Source organism: Lithobates pipiens, unplaced genomic scaffold (assembly GCF_037356315.1).
Source record: "Lithobates pipiens isolate NorthernLeopardFrog02 unplaced genomic scaffold, aLitPip1_a1.2 Scaffold_8, whole genome shotgun sequence".
In the NCBI taxonomy this organism is placed as follows: Eukaryota; Metazoa; Chordata; class Amphibia; order Anura; family Ranidae; genus Lithobates; species Lithobates pipiens.
In genome coordinates this window covers 103,341,114-103,355,181 of record NW_027507903.1, presented here as the reverse complement: position 1 = coordinate 103,355,181, position 14,068 = coordinate 103,341,114, and the positions used below count along the sequence as shown (strand labels likewise).

The window sequence follows — 14,068 nt, the reverse complement described above, 5'->3', positions numbered from 1 at the left end:
ATTTCCGCTCTATCATTAACATCAAAGAAGGCCTCCAACTCCTGCTCAAATCTTTTGATTATTTCAGGATCCTGAATAAGAGAATCATTTAGCTTCCAGTTTTTCCTTACCGGGAGATCACCTGATATTTCCAGTTGAATTGCAACTGGGGCATGGTCAGAAAGGGTCAGAAAGGGCAATTGCTTTAACCGATTCCCGACTGGTGCACGCCAATGTACTTCGGCAGAATAGCACCGCTGGGCAAATGGGTGTACCTGTATGACCCTTTAAATTTGCCGCCGTGCCATCACGTGCGCACCAGCCGGGACCTCCATGAGTCATGTCGCGATTCCCGTGGACCCGATCACCGTGGGAATACCCTCGATCGTCTCACGGGGAGGAAGAATGGGGAGATGCTAATGTAAACAAGCATCTCCCTGTTCTGCCTAGTGACAGTATCACTGATCTCTGCTCCCTGTGATCGGGAGCAGAGATCGGTGACGGGTCACATGTAGCCATGCCCCCCACAGTTAGAAACACTCCCCAGGACACACTTAACCCTTAATCTGCCGCCCCTAGTGGTTAACCCTTTCACTGCCAGTGTCATTTACATAGGAATCAGTGCATTTGTATAGGGGTTTAGTCCCCTCACAATATAAGTGACCAAGTTTACAAAAACCATGGCTCAGTACAGGGAGCATCTGCTCGCCCAGAGGAGGCTGCGAGAGAGAAGAGAGAGAAAACAAAGAAACAACAAAAAAAAGGAAAGCCCCCTCAACCTCAAACCCCCCCACCCCACAATTCCTAACCCCCCTCCCCTCTGGAACAGTAGACCTAAAAAAGCCTGGACAGAATCCCTCCTTCTGTTCAGTATATGGGCCCAGCAAACATCACCCCAATGTCGTCTCATCTCCATATCTTCCAAGGGGCTATTACCTCTGACACCTCTAGGCCCCCTGCCAGTACCCCCAGCCCCTTCCCCCTGATCCCCACTCACCCCCTGTCCCCACTCATTATTTTAAATTTCTCCTTCAATATTTCACTCTTTTTCCTGGCAGAGGAAGCTTCCCCTATATGGGTCCCCCTCTTCCTCCCCGCCCCCCTCCCTCTTCCATCCCCCACAGTCCATCTCATGTTGCCTTGAGGGGGTAATGTTCCTTCTTCCTCCCCCCAACCTGGTAGGGGGGCTAAGATGTCCAGTTTATGACAGAAATCCTCCAGATCTTCTGGAAATCTCAAGACTGCAGTTTGGCCATATTTCTTTCCTCTAAGACAAGCTGGAAATCCCCATTGATATGATATATTCAATATCCTCATTTGTTCAGTTAGAGGTTTAAGGAATCTCCGTCTCATTAAAGTCTCAGTGGATAAATCTGAAAAAATCTGAAGCTCAACTTCTTCATAGGAGTTTCCTGCTGATTTACAAATTTTTTCCATAATTTTGGATTTCTCTTCAGCATAGTGAAAATTCACTATCACATCTCTTGAGTTTTCTGTCCTTTGGGTGTGATATCTTGTGATCCTATGCACGCTATCAATTTTCAGTATCTCTGCCATTTGTCTCTCCAATAAGGGATTAAACTGCATCACTTTTGTCAATTCTTCATTGCTATGCTTCTCTGGGAGACCTTTTATTCGTAGGTGTTAACTTTGATTCTCTTGGTCTTCCAATTTATATAGAACAGCTCTATTTATTCTCTGCAGGGATTTCATCTGTTCATTTATTTCCTACAGTCTCTGATCATGATCATCCAGTCACCCCTCTATATCTTCTACCCTTCCTAGGACTTGCCCAATATCTGACCGTATTGCAGCAATGTCTACTTTTAACAATATCTCCATTTTTTACCAACATATCCGCCAGTATCTCTTTAATTTTCAGGACTCCCTCCTGAGCTCCCATAGGTTGTGAGTTTTCTTCCATTGATTGTTCGCTTCCTCCTCTCTACTTCTGCACCCCATTTTGAGTTTTAAGACCTCCCTGGGAATTACTCCCATTGCTTCTTGACCAGGTAGAGGCTACGTTTCCCCACCTTATTCTCCTCCTCCAGCATTTTTTGCCTACTAGTCCCTGTTCGTAATGCAGTCCGCTGCTCAGGGCTGCCATGTCCATCCTCTACTATACTGGTATCTGCTGACATGTAGCGCTGGATACCTCCTGAGCTTGGAGAAGGCAGGGCTCCTTTGCCTGTTTTATTTGCCTTTCCTCTCATTTTTGTCAGTTGCTCGTTCAATTGAAAGAAAGATTTTTCAAGTTCTAAATTATAGCTCAGAGATACTCAGGTGGGGGGAGGGAGGAAAAAATTCACCAAATATTAAGTTCCTCAAAGGGCCTCAGCAGACTGCTCATAAATCAACACATTTATCTCTGCAAACCTCCAGAGTTCATCTGTTTACTCCTTCTTGCCACCACTTAATAAGAGCAAATAAATCACTAGAGGGGTTAATTTACAGCACAAATCAAAAGCAAAAACAAAAATGACAAAAATAAGGCTAAAAGGGGAAGCAATTCTTGGGTCACTCAATAGTGTCCGCTGACCGTCAGCCTATAAAGGAGATGCATTTATGCTTATATATTTAATTGCTGTTATAGTTCAGTAGCATGAATTTGAAAGTTAATTTTAGCCTTTAAATGCATCAGTAGAGCGTTGAATTAACATTTGTTTAACCTTTTTATAGCATTTATTTAGCTCTTCTTATATGCTCCCGTTTGCATAGTATTTGCGTATCACACCAGAGAGAAAGAAAAATGAATTCCAGGCTAGGTACTAATGAGTGACTAGGAGGAAAGTAGGCAATTCCTAAATACACTTCAGGTCTCCTGCTATTCATCCACATTACAAGAGGGGAGAAATTAGCTCAAATCAAGTCTGTTTAGCTTTTAGTTAAGAACATTCACTGAGCTCTTATTTAAGGAAACGTTTTCCTCCCACTGTCAATTTAGTCTCCTTCCCCATCCTTTAGGTGGATCTACAGTGGTGACCTCTCTCAGAGAGGCTGTAGGTCTTGACTCTGTCGTCTCCTCCTCACCATCAACACAGGGGGTCTGTGCTTCAGCCAGCGTTAGTAGTTCCCCTTAGTCTGTCTCCCACCCATCGGTCTCTGGGGGCACCAGCAGCGGTCACCGACTCACAGCTGCAATATCACTATGCCGCTCCGCTGGCTAGAAGAGACACCTCCTCCAGTGTCTGGCCTTGGGAGCAGCAATAATGGGAAGTCCAGGGGTACTGGGAACAGGAAAAAGGGGGGAGTCCCAGGCAAGACTCGCTTCACCGTGCCAGGAGCTGAGCTCCAGAGACCAGCTCATGGAGATACAGAGTATTTGTTATGGGTAGGGAGAATGCCATTAGCCAGCACTGCAGCCTCTGTAAGCTCGGCATCGGTGCCAAGGGAGGCTGGGGTCACAGGCGGGGCCAAGATCTCTGGTGCGAACCTACGTGTCAGCGCTCCACCCCCACACCATTTCCCTCACCGAGTCTGTGATCGTCTAACAGTGAGTTGCCCATAGACATACAGAGGACGGCTCGCCCCTGCCCCAGCTCTCTCCCCATTGACTGTGATTGACAGTGTGTCTAAGCCTATGAGAAGGGAGAGTGCTGTTGCTCTTGTGCACATTGCTGGATCAAGATCGGGCTCAGTTAAATAAAAGGGGGAGGTGAGGGGGGAGCTGCACACAGGTTTTAGAACCACTTTAAATTTGATCCTATTGGGGATTTGAAATATCAATAAAATTGGTATGCTTTGTAGTTCTAAAGCAGGGATATGCAATTAGTGGACCTCCAGCTGTTGCACAACTACAAGTCCCATCATTCCTCTGTCTCTGGGAGTCATGCTTGTGGCTGTCAGTCTTGCTATGCCTCATGGGACTTGTAGTTCTGCAACAGCTGGAGGTCTGTTAATTGCATAACCCTGTTCTAAAGGCTCAAGGTTTTTTACCTTCATGCATTCTAAGCGGCCCCCTCCCCCAGACCCCCCAATCTTTACCTGAGCTTCCTCCGATCCAGCGATGTTCATGATAGCTTCGGCAATCCCGGGACTCTCCCTTCTCATTGGCTGAGACAGCAGCGGGAGCCCATTGGCCATTGGGAGGCGGGGCTGAGCTGCAGCTCTATGTATCTTATGGATGCATAGAGCGGCGTCTCGGGAGCAAGCATGCAGCAGTGCCCCCAGGCAAAGCAGCTTTCTCTGGGGGCACTACTCAAGAAAGAGGATCCGGGGGACACAAAAAGAAGAGAATCGGAGATGCTCTGTGCAAAACCACTGCGCAGAGCAGGTAAGTATGGCTTGTTTGTTATTAAAAACCAAAAACAAAGCTTTACTATCACTTTAAAGCCCAACGCCAGTCAATACCATATAAGAGACCTTTATTTTTGTCCGTTCATCCTGAGGGGACCTTTCCTCGCTTCTCTCCCCCCCCCCCCCCCCCCTTCTGCCACTTGGGGAGAAAACTCTCCAACAGAAACACAAATATCATTTGTCATTTTTGTAGCACATTGAAAAAACAGAGAGAAAAAAAACATGACAATTGGTGCTGAAACTTTAAAAAGTGTACTGTAAGTATCCATAGTCCCAACTGAGTGCTTATGCAGTACCATTAGCCTTTACATTACAAATGACTTTTTGGTACATGAGGTGAAGGGAATTTGTCAGACTTACATCCCGTCAAGGGAACCTCAGCATTTGCAATTAAGGCCCTAAGGGGTATATTCATAAAGCAGTGAATGTGCCTTTCACTATGTATTCACTGCACATGTATGGTAATGGTGCTTTAAATTACACTTGCTGTGAAAATTTGTTGAATGTTACACTCGGCGCCTTATAAAAATAGATGTTAGGGATGCTTGCCTTTGCTGGTATTGTATTTTGAGAATTCATTTTTCCTTGTATTCTTAGGGAAAGTATATCCCTCAAATCAATAATTTATATTTTCAGTTTCTTTGTCCCCTAGTCCACACTTTTTATTGTATACCAATGCCATACTTCTCGCATCTGTCACCTAAGTAAGCTTCTTGGAGCACAGCACCCTTAGGTAACTGCAATGTTTTGCTGACCTTATATAAAAATAAAAGTACAGTATAGCTGCCAGACTGTCATGCTGATCACCTACCATATATAGTTTATAGATCACTTACCTGAAACAATTGTGCAACAAGTCAAGTTAAAGTGAAGTCAGAACTCCTCTTTAGTGTACTTGTTTCAGGCCAGTGACCTACTTACATTGTAGAACATAGTTTTGAGATCAGAGTATCAGCAAGAAAGCCAGGCAACTAGCATTTCATGAAATTAGTAATAGCAGACTATAGGTTGCAATCACGATAGATCCCCCTTAAACACCATTAGTGTTGTTAAGTTAAGGAACCCTAAAGCCCAACTCTGGAAAATTTGAAAATTCTGGGGCTGCATCTGCACTGCAAGGGTTAACAGCTTGTTTATTCAAGGGGGGAGTAAAAGCGCTTTCACTTACCCAATTCTCTACTCCCCCAGCAGATGGTCCTCCCCATGCTTCGGCGGTGGACTGTTCCTTGGTGTCATTATGCCCATTGTAGGGCAATGGACCCTACATCAGTCTTGATGACATCAGGACCTTAAACCACTGGAGTACAGGGAAGAAGATATTGTGAGGGTTGGTCTAGCAGTGCTGAGGATCCAGTAAGTAAATCTTCTTTTCCACAACCCTACACTTAAATGAGCAGTAATTCATTCAGTGTAGTGCAGCCCCACTGCAAGGGAGAATTTGCAAGTTTCCTGGAGTTGAGTTTTAGATCAATCAATGTTTCTTGAGTGGCATTCCATACATTGCCTGTTAAAGTTGAGCTTACCCTTTAAAGGGTTGATTATCGTTTCCGTATGGGGAAAAAAACCTCTAGATAACCAGAAAGGACATCTGGGGTAAGTGACACTTTTGCGAGGCAAGTCTTTAAATAAATGACCCACCCATTGGCCTTTATTAACCTGAACGCCAACTCATAAACAGGATGTCGATGTTGGGCTGTTCTGCTATTTTGTAAAATCCCACAGGAATTACTATGGTGAAGTGGAGACTTCAGGCAATACTCACAATACTCATAAGACAAAGCCATTTGTCTTATTTTGGAAATTGTTGTGTGAATACATTTTATGGGAGATCTACCTGAAGCCTATTTATAATTTGTCCCCTCTGAATACACTACAAATGGACTTCTAAAATGTGATTCTACTTCTTGTTTGCATGGATAAATGGAGGGTCTGTTTGTATTTATTCTAACCGAAATACATTTAAATAATTCAGTTGCTTGCCTTTAAATAAATGATAACATATGATTAACATCTGTTCATTGCTGTTGCTGATAGTTCAATTCACAGAACAATCCATTTAGGATTCTTTAATCTCCTAACCATAATAATTCTATTGTGTTCTTTATTAAGGAATAAAATGCTAAGGAGGCTATCCTATATATATTTTAAAGACATTGAAATGAGGGAAATTAAAAAAATAGTATGTTCCCCCTAATCTGTTTAGTTTGGACACTTGAAGTTCTGAATTCTCAGCACTGAAATGAGCAGAACCCAAAATAGCAAACTCATTGCTGCCTCTGATGCTGGGGATCAATTCAAGGTGCCACCATCGTTACTTACTGTGTCAAGCTGGGGGCTGAATTCTGTGCAATGCTATGTAAGATCTGAGTACCTCTCCAACCCTCATGTGCTCTTTGCCCTCGGCAGCTGCTGGCCAGATCTGGAAGGTTGCCGAAGTTGGGGAGGCAACCAACTGTATGAATCAAGCTCAGATCTTTATGATCAGGAACACCAAACAATGGCAGGTGAGAATGCAATTTTATAGTGGCTATTATAAATGTGACTGTTTAACACTTGGTTGGTATGCTGGTCTAATAAATACCTCTTTAGCAAAAGACGTCCTTAAAGTACAACTAGTCAAAACCTTTTTTTATTTTTGGATAGAGTAGAGATGGATTAGAACAGTTTAGTCAGTTCTTATTTCTCTCTGTGTCCTGTTAAGGAGATTCACCCGTCACTATTTGTCCTGTTTACCATTATCATTGAAAGTGAAAGTAAAAGGAAAGTAATAGAGGGAACTCTTCCAATGGGGCCACTAGTTCTAGTGACCTCGGGGTCCCCAATGGATTCCCTTAACTTGCAGGGATTTCCTCTCACTTCCTGTTTTGACTGTGGGACAGGAATTTAAGTTAAATGTCCCCAATGGAACAAAGATGGCAAAAAATAAACTGACCAGGGTTATGACTAGTGGCGGCTGGTGCTCAAGATTTTTAGATGGGGCGCAAACAAACTAAAAAATTTTGAAAAAAAAAAACATCAACTGCAGCCTCACTGTGCCCATCAAACGCTGCCTCTGTGCCCATCAAACGCTGCCTCTGTGCCCATCAAACGCTGCCACTGTGCCATCAAACGATGCCACTGTGCACATCAAACGATGCCACTGTGCACATCAAATGCAGCCACTGTGCCATCAAATGCTGCTACTGTGCCCATCAAATGCTCCCACTGTGCCATTAAATGCTGCCACTGCGCCCATCAAATGCTACCAGTGTGCTATCAAATGCTGCCATTACATACATTTTATTTGGATATAGTGTTGCATGGCCGCGCAATTGTCAGTTAAAGTAATGCAGTGCCATATCTCAAAAAATGGCCTGGTCAGTAAGGGGGGGGGGTAAATCTTCTGGAGGACAAATGATTAGTCTACCCATACAAACCATCACATGTCCCCATAGGATTCAGCTGGATCTGGCTCCTTGGCCTAATAAAACGAGAGTGTATGGAGTAAAAACAGATTTAAAAAATAGATAATGATGAAGTACTATGCAATGGGTAATAAATTGGCATGATGGACTGGACCTCTATTCCTAATGTGTGTTTTGTTAACAAGCAACGCTGTAATAAAACATTTAATCCAGGATATGTGTGTACATGCGGCCTTTCAGATGACAAGAATTATAGGGTGAGTGACCTAGTAATACATGTTATTGCAAGTCCTTACAGTACATTCATTTGACTCCTCTGCCCCTATAGAAAATCAAAAAAATCCTTGATAATGGACCTCATACTGCATTTTTTCTGCTACCCCTTTTTAATGCATTTATATGTCAGTCTTTTTCAACAAACAAAAGTCCAATTTTTATCCATATTGATATTTCCAAAGTTGGTGCATATTGAAGTTTTCAACACAGTCAACACAAAACGCATTTTATACTTGTCTTTTTCAATTATATAAAAAATTTTGAAAATTTAATATTATTGTAACCTTTGCACAGTCAACACAAAACGCATTTTTTTGTGTCTTTTTCCACACTATACACTGTGAAAATGTAATATTGTAACTTTTGCACAGCCAACACAAACACACTTAATATAGTTGTTTCTGTAAATGATCTAAAATATGAAAATTTTATATTTTTGTACATTTTGCATAGTCCACGCAAAACATATGTTATAGTTGTCTTTATCTATTATATACTGTACACTGTGAAAATATAATAATGTTTTAACTTATTCATAGTGAATACTTTTTGTAGTCGTTTTTATCTATAATATACACAGTGAAAATGTATTACCGTAAATTATTTTACCATATGCATAGTCATCACAAAACACATTATAGTCATTTTTATCTATGACAAACACTGCAAAAATGAAATATTATTGTAACTTATGCATCGTCAATGCAGAACACATTTTATAGTCATCTTTATCAATGATATACACTGTGAAAATGTAATAATATTACAATTGTCCTAATGTTACATCTTTATGGTAAATCAAAGTATTTTAGCATTTTCACTTCATTGTAATTAAAATAAAATAAAAATTAAAAAAAAAAAAAAAATCTCCTAATGCCTTTTATTTCCAAGAACAGTGACAGTGATTATCACTGCATTATTATCTGTAGTAAACACTTATCTGCTTTGAACAAAAGGGAAAATGACATATCAGCTATTATTTTGCACAGTGTCCACTCCATCCTCATCATCACAGCACCGATACATCAACTTAAACAAACACTTACCTTATTTATCTGCCTCCAGCAAGATGCAGCCTTGCTCCATACTCTTCATGCTTCAGTCATTTGGTACAAGGAGTACACATCCCTATTTATCCACACAATGCTCGGTTAAAAATATCAAAGCCAAACTTTCCATCAGCAGACAAAAACGTGAACACGCTTAATTCTTAGAGATGAAAAGTATCATAAAAAGACGGAAAACAGAAAATAATAATGCAGCTGCTGGTCATACAGCCTTGAAAGATATGAAGGAATGATCTGGCTCTCTCATTTGATCGAGTTTATAATAGATAACATTTGCTTGTAAATAAGGAGTAAAATAGAGATAAATATTATCATTCTGATAGAGTGAAATTTAGTAAAAAAACAGCAGCTACTGAGAATAAAAACAGACACACCAGACTGAGCTAAAACTGGATGCTCAACCCAAACGTTAACCGTTTGCTGCCTTCAAGAGAATGCTGTGATGCGTAAATGAGTTCCCTGATGAACGAATGCAGTTACACTTTCATTTTAGTAAATCAGCATTGTAATAGCAATACAAACAATCAATATTGTTGACAATCCAACAATCCAATATAAGCATTCTTTAAAAATCCCCCTTATGTTGTGAGTGCTGCCTTGTCTGCTGGTCATCTCTTTCCATGACTTACTGGATTCTCTGCATGCTTTACAGCTTCCCCTCTACTTTCAATTTATAAGGACCACATATCCCACAGTGCTATGCTACCTGCAAACTGTAATTCTGGACTGACTCCGCCTCTTGAAACTCCTCTTGAAACTCCTCCCCTTAGCACCTAGTACAGAAGGCAGGCTCTGTGAAATGCGTGACACAGTAGTGCCTACACACAAGACATAGTAAATACATGTCACAGAATTCATGGAAGTAACTGTGTGAGGATCTTCACAAAATAAGTTTACACACTTAAACATCATTCAGAGAAATAGGAGTAGGCTAGAATTAACTGAAATGTCATGTGGAAATTAATATATAATTTTACATTTTGACCATAGATATTCTTTATAGTGATTGTAAAAGATAAATACAGGCATACCCCACTTCTAAGTACACAATGGGGTTTATTTACTAAAGCTAGAAAGTGCAAAATCAGGCTCACGTCTGCATAGAAACCAATGCGCTACCAGGTTTTATTACCAAAGTTTCATTGAACAAGCTGGGGTTAGAAGCTCATTGGTTTCTATGCAGACGTGAGCCTGATTTTGCACTTTCCAGCTTTAGTAAATAAACCCTAATGTGTACTTAGAAGTGGGGTATGCCTGTATTTATCTTTTACAATCACTATAAAGAATATCTATGGTCAAAATGTAAAATTATATATTCATTTCCACATGACATTTCAGTTAATTCTAGCCTACTCCTATTTCTCTGAATGATGTTTAAGTGTGTAAACTTATTTTGTGAAGATCCTCACACAGTTTGCACTTTATAGCTTTAGTAAATAAACCCCATTGTGTACTTAAAAGTGGGGTGTGCCTGTAATAAAGATTAAATAACAAACATGTTATACTTACCTTCTCTCTGCAAAGGTTTTTCACCCTGATCCTCTTTTTCTAGCCCCCCCCCCCCCCCACTGGCGCTCCTGACTCCTCCCCCCTTAAGAGTCCCCCCCGAGCAAGTCGCTTGCTATTGGGGCACTCGCACAGGCTTGATCCCGAGTGGGGCTCTTTGTCTCCATTGACACGCAGAGAGTTGCATGGCCCTGCTCTCTCCTCACATCTCAGAATGACAGCAGCAGGAGCCAATGGCTCCCTCTGCTGCGTTCATGTCCTGTGAGGAAGGAGAGAGAGAAGAGAGCTGCCATTATTGGACACAGCACTGGATCAAGATACAACTCATGGAAATATAAGGGGGGGGGGGGCTGATCACAGAAGGTTTTTTTTTTTTTAATGCAGAGAATGTTTTAAGGTAAAAAAAAAAAAAAGTCTGCATTTAGAACCACTTTAAAGTATTATTAAACCTATTGTAAAAATGTCATATAGATCTTCCTATACATTATATCTAGTGTGAATCCAGCCTGATACTCCATATCTTTCTCTGAAGGAACTGCTACTAATCACTATGTGAAACACACCCTTCAGTCTTGAGGAATGTTTGTCATGGGTGGTGGCTAGCAGCTGAAGGAAACCTCTACCGATCGCCCCTGTTAGATAACACTTAATCATGTCTCGTGGCATGCCGTGGCAGTGGGTTGTTGAGAGACAGTGTGGAAACATCACTCGAGTAGCGATTGAATATAGTCACCCTTTAAATTGACGAGAGTCACATGGGGCAGCTTTAAGGGAAGAACAGAAGTAATTGTCTTCCCCTGGATTTACTTGGCATATGTGCAAAAAGGGTGGCAACGCTACAGCTAGAGAATCAGCTTTTGTTAGGTTGCCATCTGCAACTAGGAAGTGATTAGAAATGGCTAGGTCAACCAGGTATTTACAAATACAGAGGAAATGCATACATGACAGTTGCCATTACTAGAAGCACTCCTTAGTTTTACATATAAATGCATTTGAAAAATGTGTGACACTTTAGGTTTGTCTATCAGCCAGGAGCCCCAGCCTGCAGTAAACGTAAGGGGTGGGATATGGGGTGTGTCTAAAAAGTTTGGTGAATGGACCAATACCTCAACGGCAACATGGGCAAGGTGCATGCGCATGCACATCACTATCCAGAGACATGTCGAGAAGTGCCATCTAGCGTGGAGTACATGTGAACGTCTGTGGGCAGTTGAACGTAGTCACGTGAGAGGTAGGGTCACAGTGCAATGGAGCAATGAGTGAACATCAAGTTCTGTTACAAATTGGGAAAAACGGAGACTCGTGAAATGTTGGTGAAAGTGTGTGGGATGAAAGCCACAAGCAGGAAATGTATTTCTGACTGGTTCAAATGCTTTCACGACAGGAAGGAAACGACTAAGGTTTAGCCACATTCGGGTCAGCCATGGACAAGCAGAACCCCAGACATGATCGAGTGAGTGTGACAAATGCTGGTACAAGATCACTGACTGACTCTTGATGCCAGATTTGGACATTAGCACGTGTGCACCATAGTCTACAAAGATTTGGGTAAGCGGAAGAACTGTTCCTGTTTTTTTGCCACACAAACTGACAGATGAACAGAAAGCAAAACCGATGGAAACCCGTGGAGATTTTCTTACCATGTGTGACCAGGATCCATCCTTTCTACGAACCATCATTACAGGGGATGGGACCTGGTGCTACTAGTTCGATCCGAAATCCAAGCGGCAATCACTGGAATGGTGTTCACCTTCTTCCCGTGGCCCAAAAAGAGTTGCCTGAAGACCAGCAAGAAAGGCGCATGTTTTGTGGATGTGGCATCAATCCAAGAATGTGTGATAGCGGTTCTGCCATTGATTGCTAAATAGGTCTTTGCTGACAGCTTCCAGAAGCTTTATGAACGTTGCCAAAAGTGTGTTATGAAGGATAGCGATTATTTTGAAGTTTTCTGATAGCATTCACCAAACTTTTAACACATACCTCAAAAACAAAAACTCCAGTCAAATATTAGAAAAAAACATTTAATTAATGTATGCGTGCATAAAAAATGTATTTTTAAATACAACTGCATTTAGTACCTGAATTTCTTTTAATATCAACTCACGTGATCCCATGCGCAGTAGTACTCAGACTGGGAGAGTGAGGACCAGATTTGTGAGGCAATCAGGCTTTATTGCATTATCCCATGTAAGTTTTTTCCCTTACCTGAACTTATTGGCTGGGAGCTGCATCTAGGAAGAGGAATCTTCCTCCAGGGAATCAGGTATTTTTGTCTGCTTACAGAAGGACATTTAGGCTCGGTTCACACAGGGGGCGATGTGAGGCGACACGACTTGCCTCGCCGCGACCTGCCGCGACCTCAGCGGCGACTTGCAAATGACTTCTGTATAGAAGTCAATGCAAGTCGCCCCGAGGTCGCCCAAAAGTAGTACAGGAACCCTTTTTCTGAGTCGGAGCGACTCGAGCCGCTCCTCTGAGAACGGTTCCATTGTACAGAACGGGGGCGACTTGTCAGGTCGCGGCACGGCAAGTCGTGTCGCCTCGTGTCGCCCCCTGTGTGAACCGGCCCTAAATGTTGACTTTTTTTGGGGAGGCGTTGGGGAGGGTTTGTTTTGTTTGTATTAAGAAAAATGTATTTAAAAAAAATTTGATTGAAGAAAAAAGTGAGTACACTCCTCACAATTTTGTAAATATTTTATATTTTATTATATCTTTTCATGTGACAAGAAGAAATGACACTTTGCTACAATGTAAAGTAGTGAGTGTACAGCTTGTAACAAATTTGCTGTCCCCTCAAAATAATTCAACACACAGCCAGTAATATTAATTAATTAATTAATTCATTCATTCATTCATTGTACCATTTTATTGTGTATTTTTTATTTTAAAAACAAGTTTTAAAGTATTTTAAAAGCCAAATTCTGAAGTTGCACACTGTGTGTCAACATGTGCTATCTGCCATCATGGGATCTCAATGTATGCGTTTTGTGGGTGGAATCCCTTACTCGCAAATTAAGTAGTTGAGAGGAAGGGGTTGCACCCCCAAAACACGTGCATTGATCCCCCATGATGGGAGATAGCACATGTTGACATTAGACATGGGATCAGGAGGGAAATCCCCATTTTGAATCCCAATGTGTGTGCATCTTCAAAATTTGGCTTTTACACTGGTGACATCACCCCATCTGCTGAAGGCAATATCAACACAGTTTGGACATACTAATGTCTGATATTTCCTTCACTTTATCAAAGTTGAACTTTGCAAGTTCCTGAATTGTGTATGTTATGTCTGGAAACATGCCTGTTGACCCCAAAAAAGTATATTTCTAATGTGACCAAAAAGAATTTCATACACCAAAGATGTTGGTTTGTTCAAAAACCCTTTTCTAACGCACATGTGAATGTGCTTTGAGTAAAATGTTTTCTACTCAACAATGTGTGGCATCTTCTTTCAATGCTCAAAAACAGTTTTTGGAGTAAGTTGGTGTTTACAGTGACAATGGGGGTTATTTACTAAAGGCAAATCCACCTTGCACTACA

At 41.5% G+C, this 14,068-nt stretch overlaps 1 long non-coding RNA gene across 1 annotated transcript in view; it reads right to left on the bottom strand.

Annotated features, from left to right (window-relative positions):
* Positions 1 to 9,360, bottom strand: part of LOC143962915 (uncharacterized) — a 101,499-nt gene extending 92,139 nt beyond the window's left edge. The window contains exon 1 of the long non-coding RNA XR_013270832.1: positions 9,002 to 9,360. This is a non-coding gene — a long non-coding RNA (uncharacterized LOC143962915). The remainder of the gene's footprint in view (positions 1 to 9,001) is intronic.
* Between the last annotated feature and the right edge of the window lie 4,708 nt (positions 9,361 to 14,068).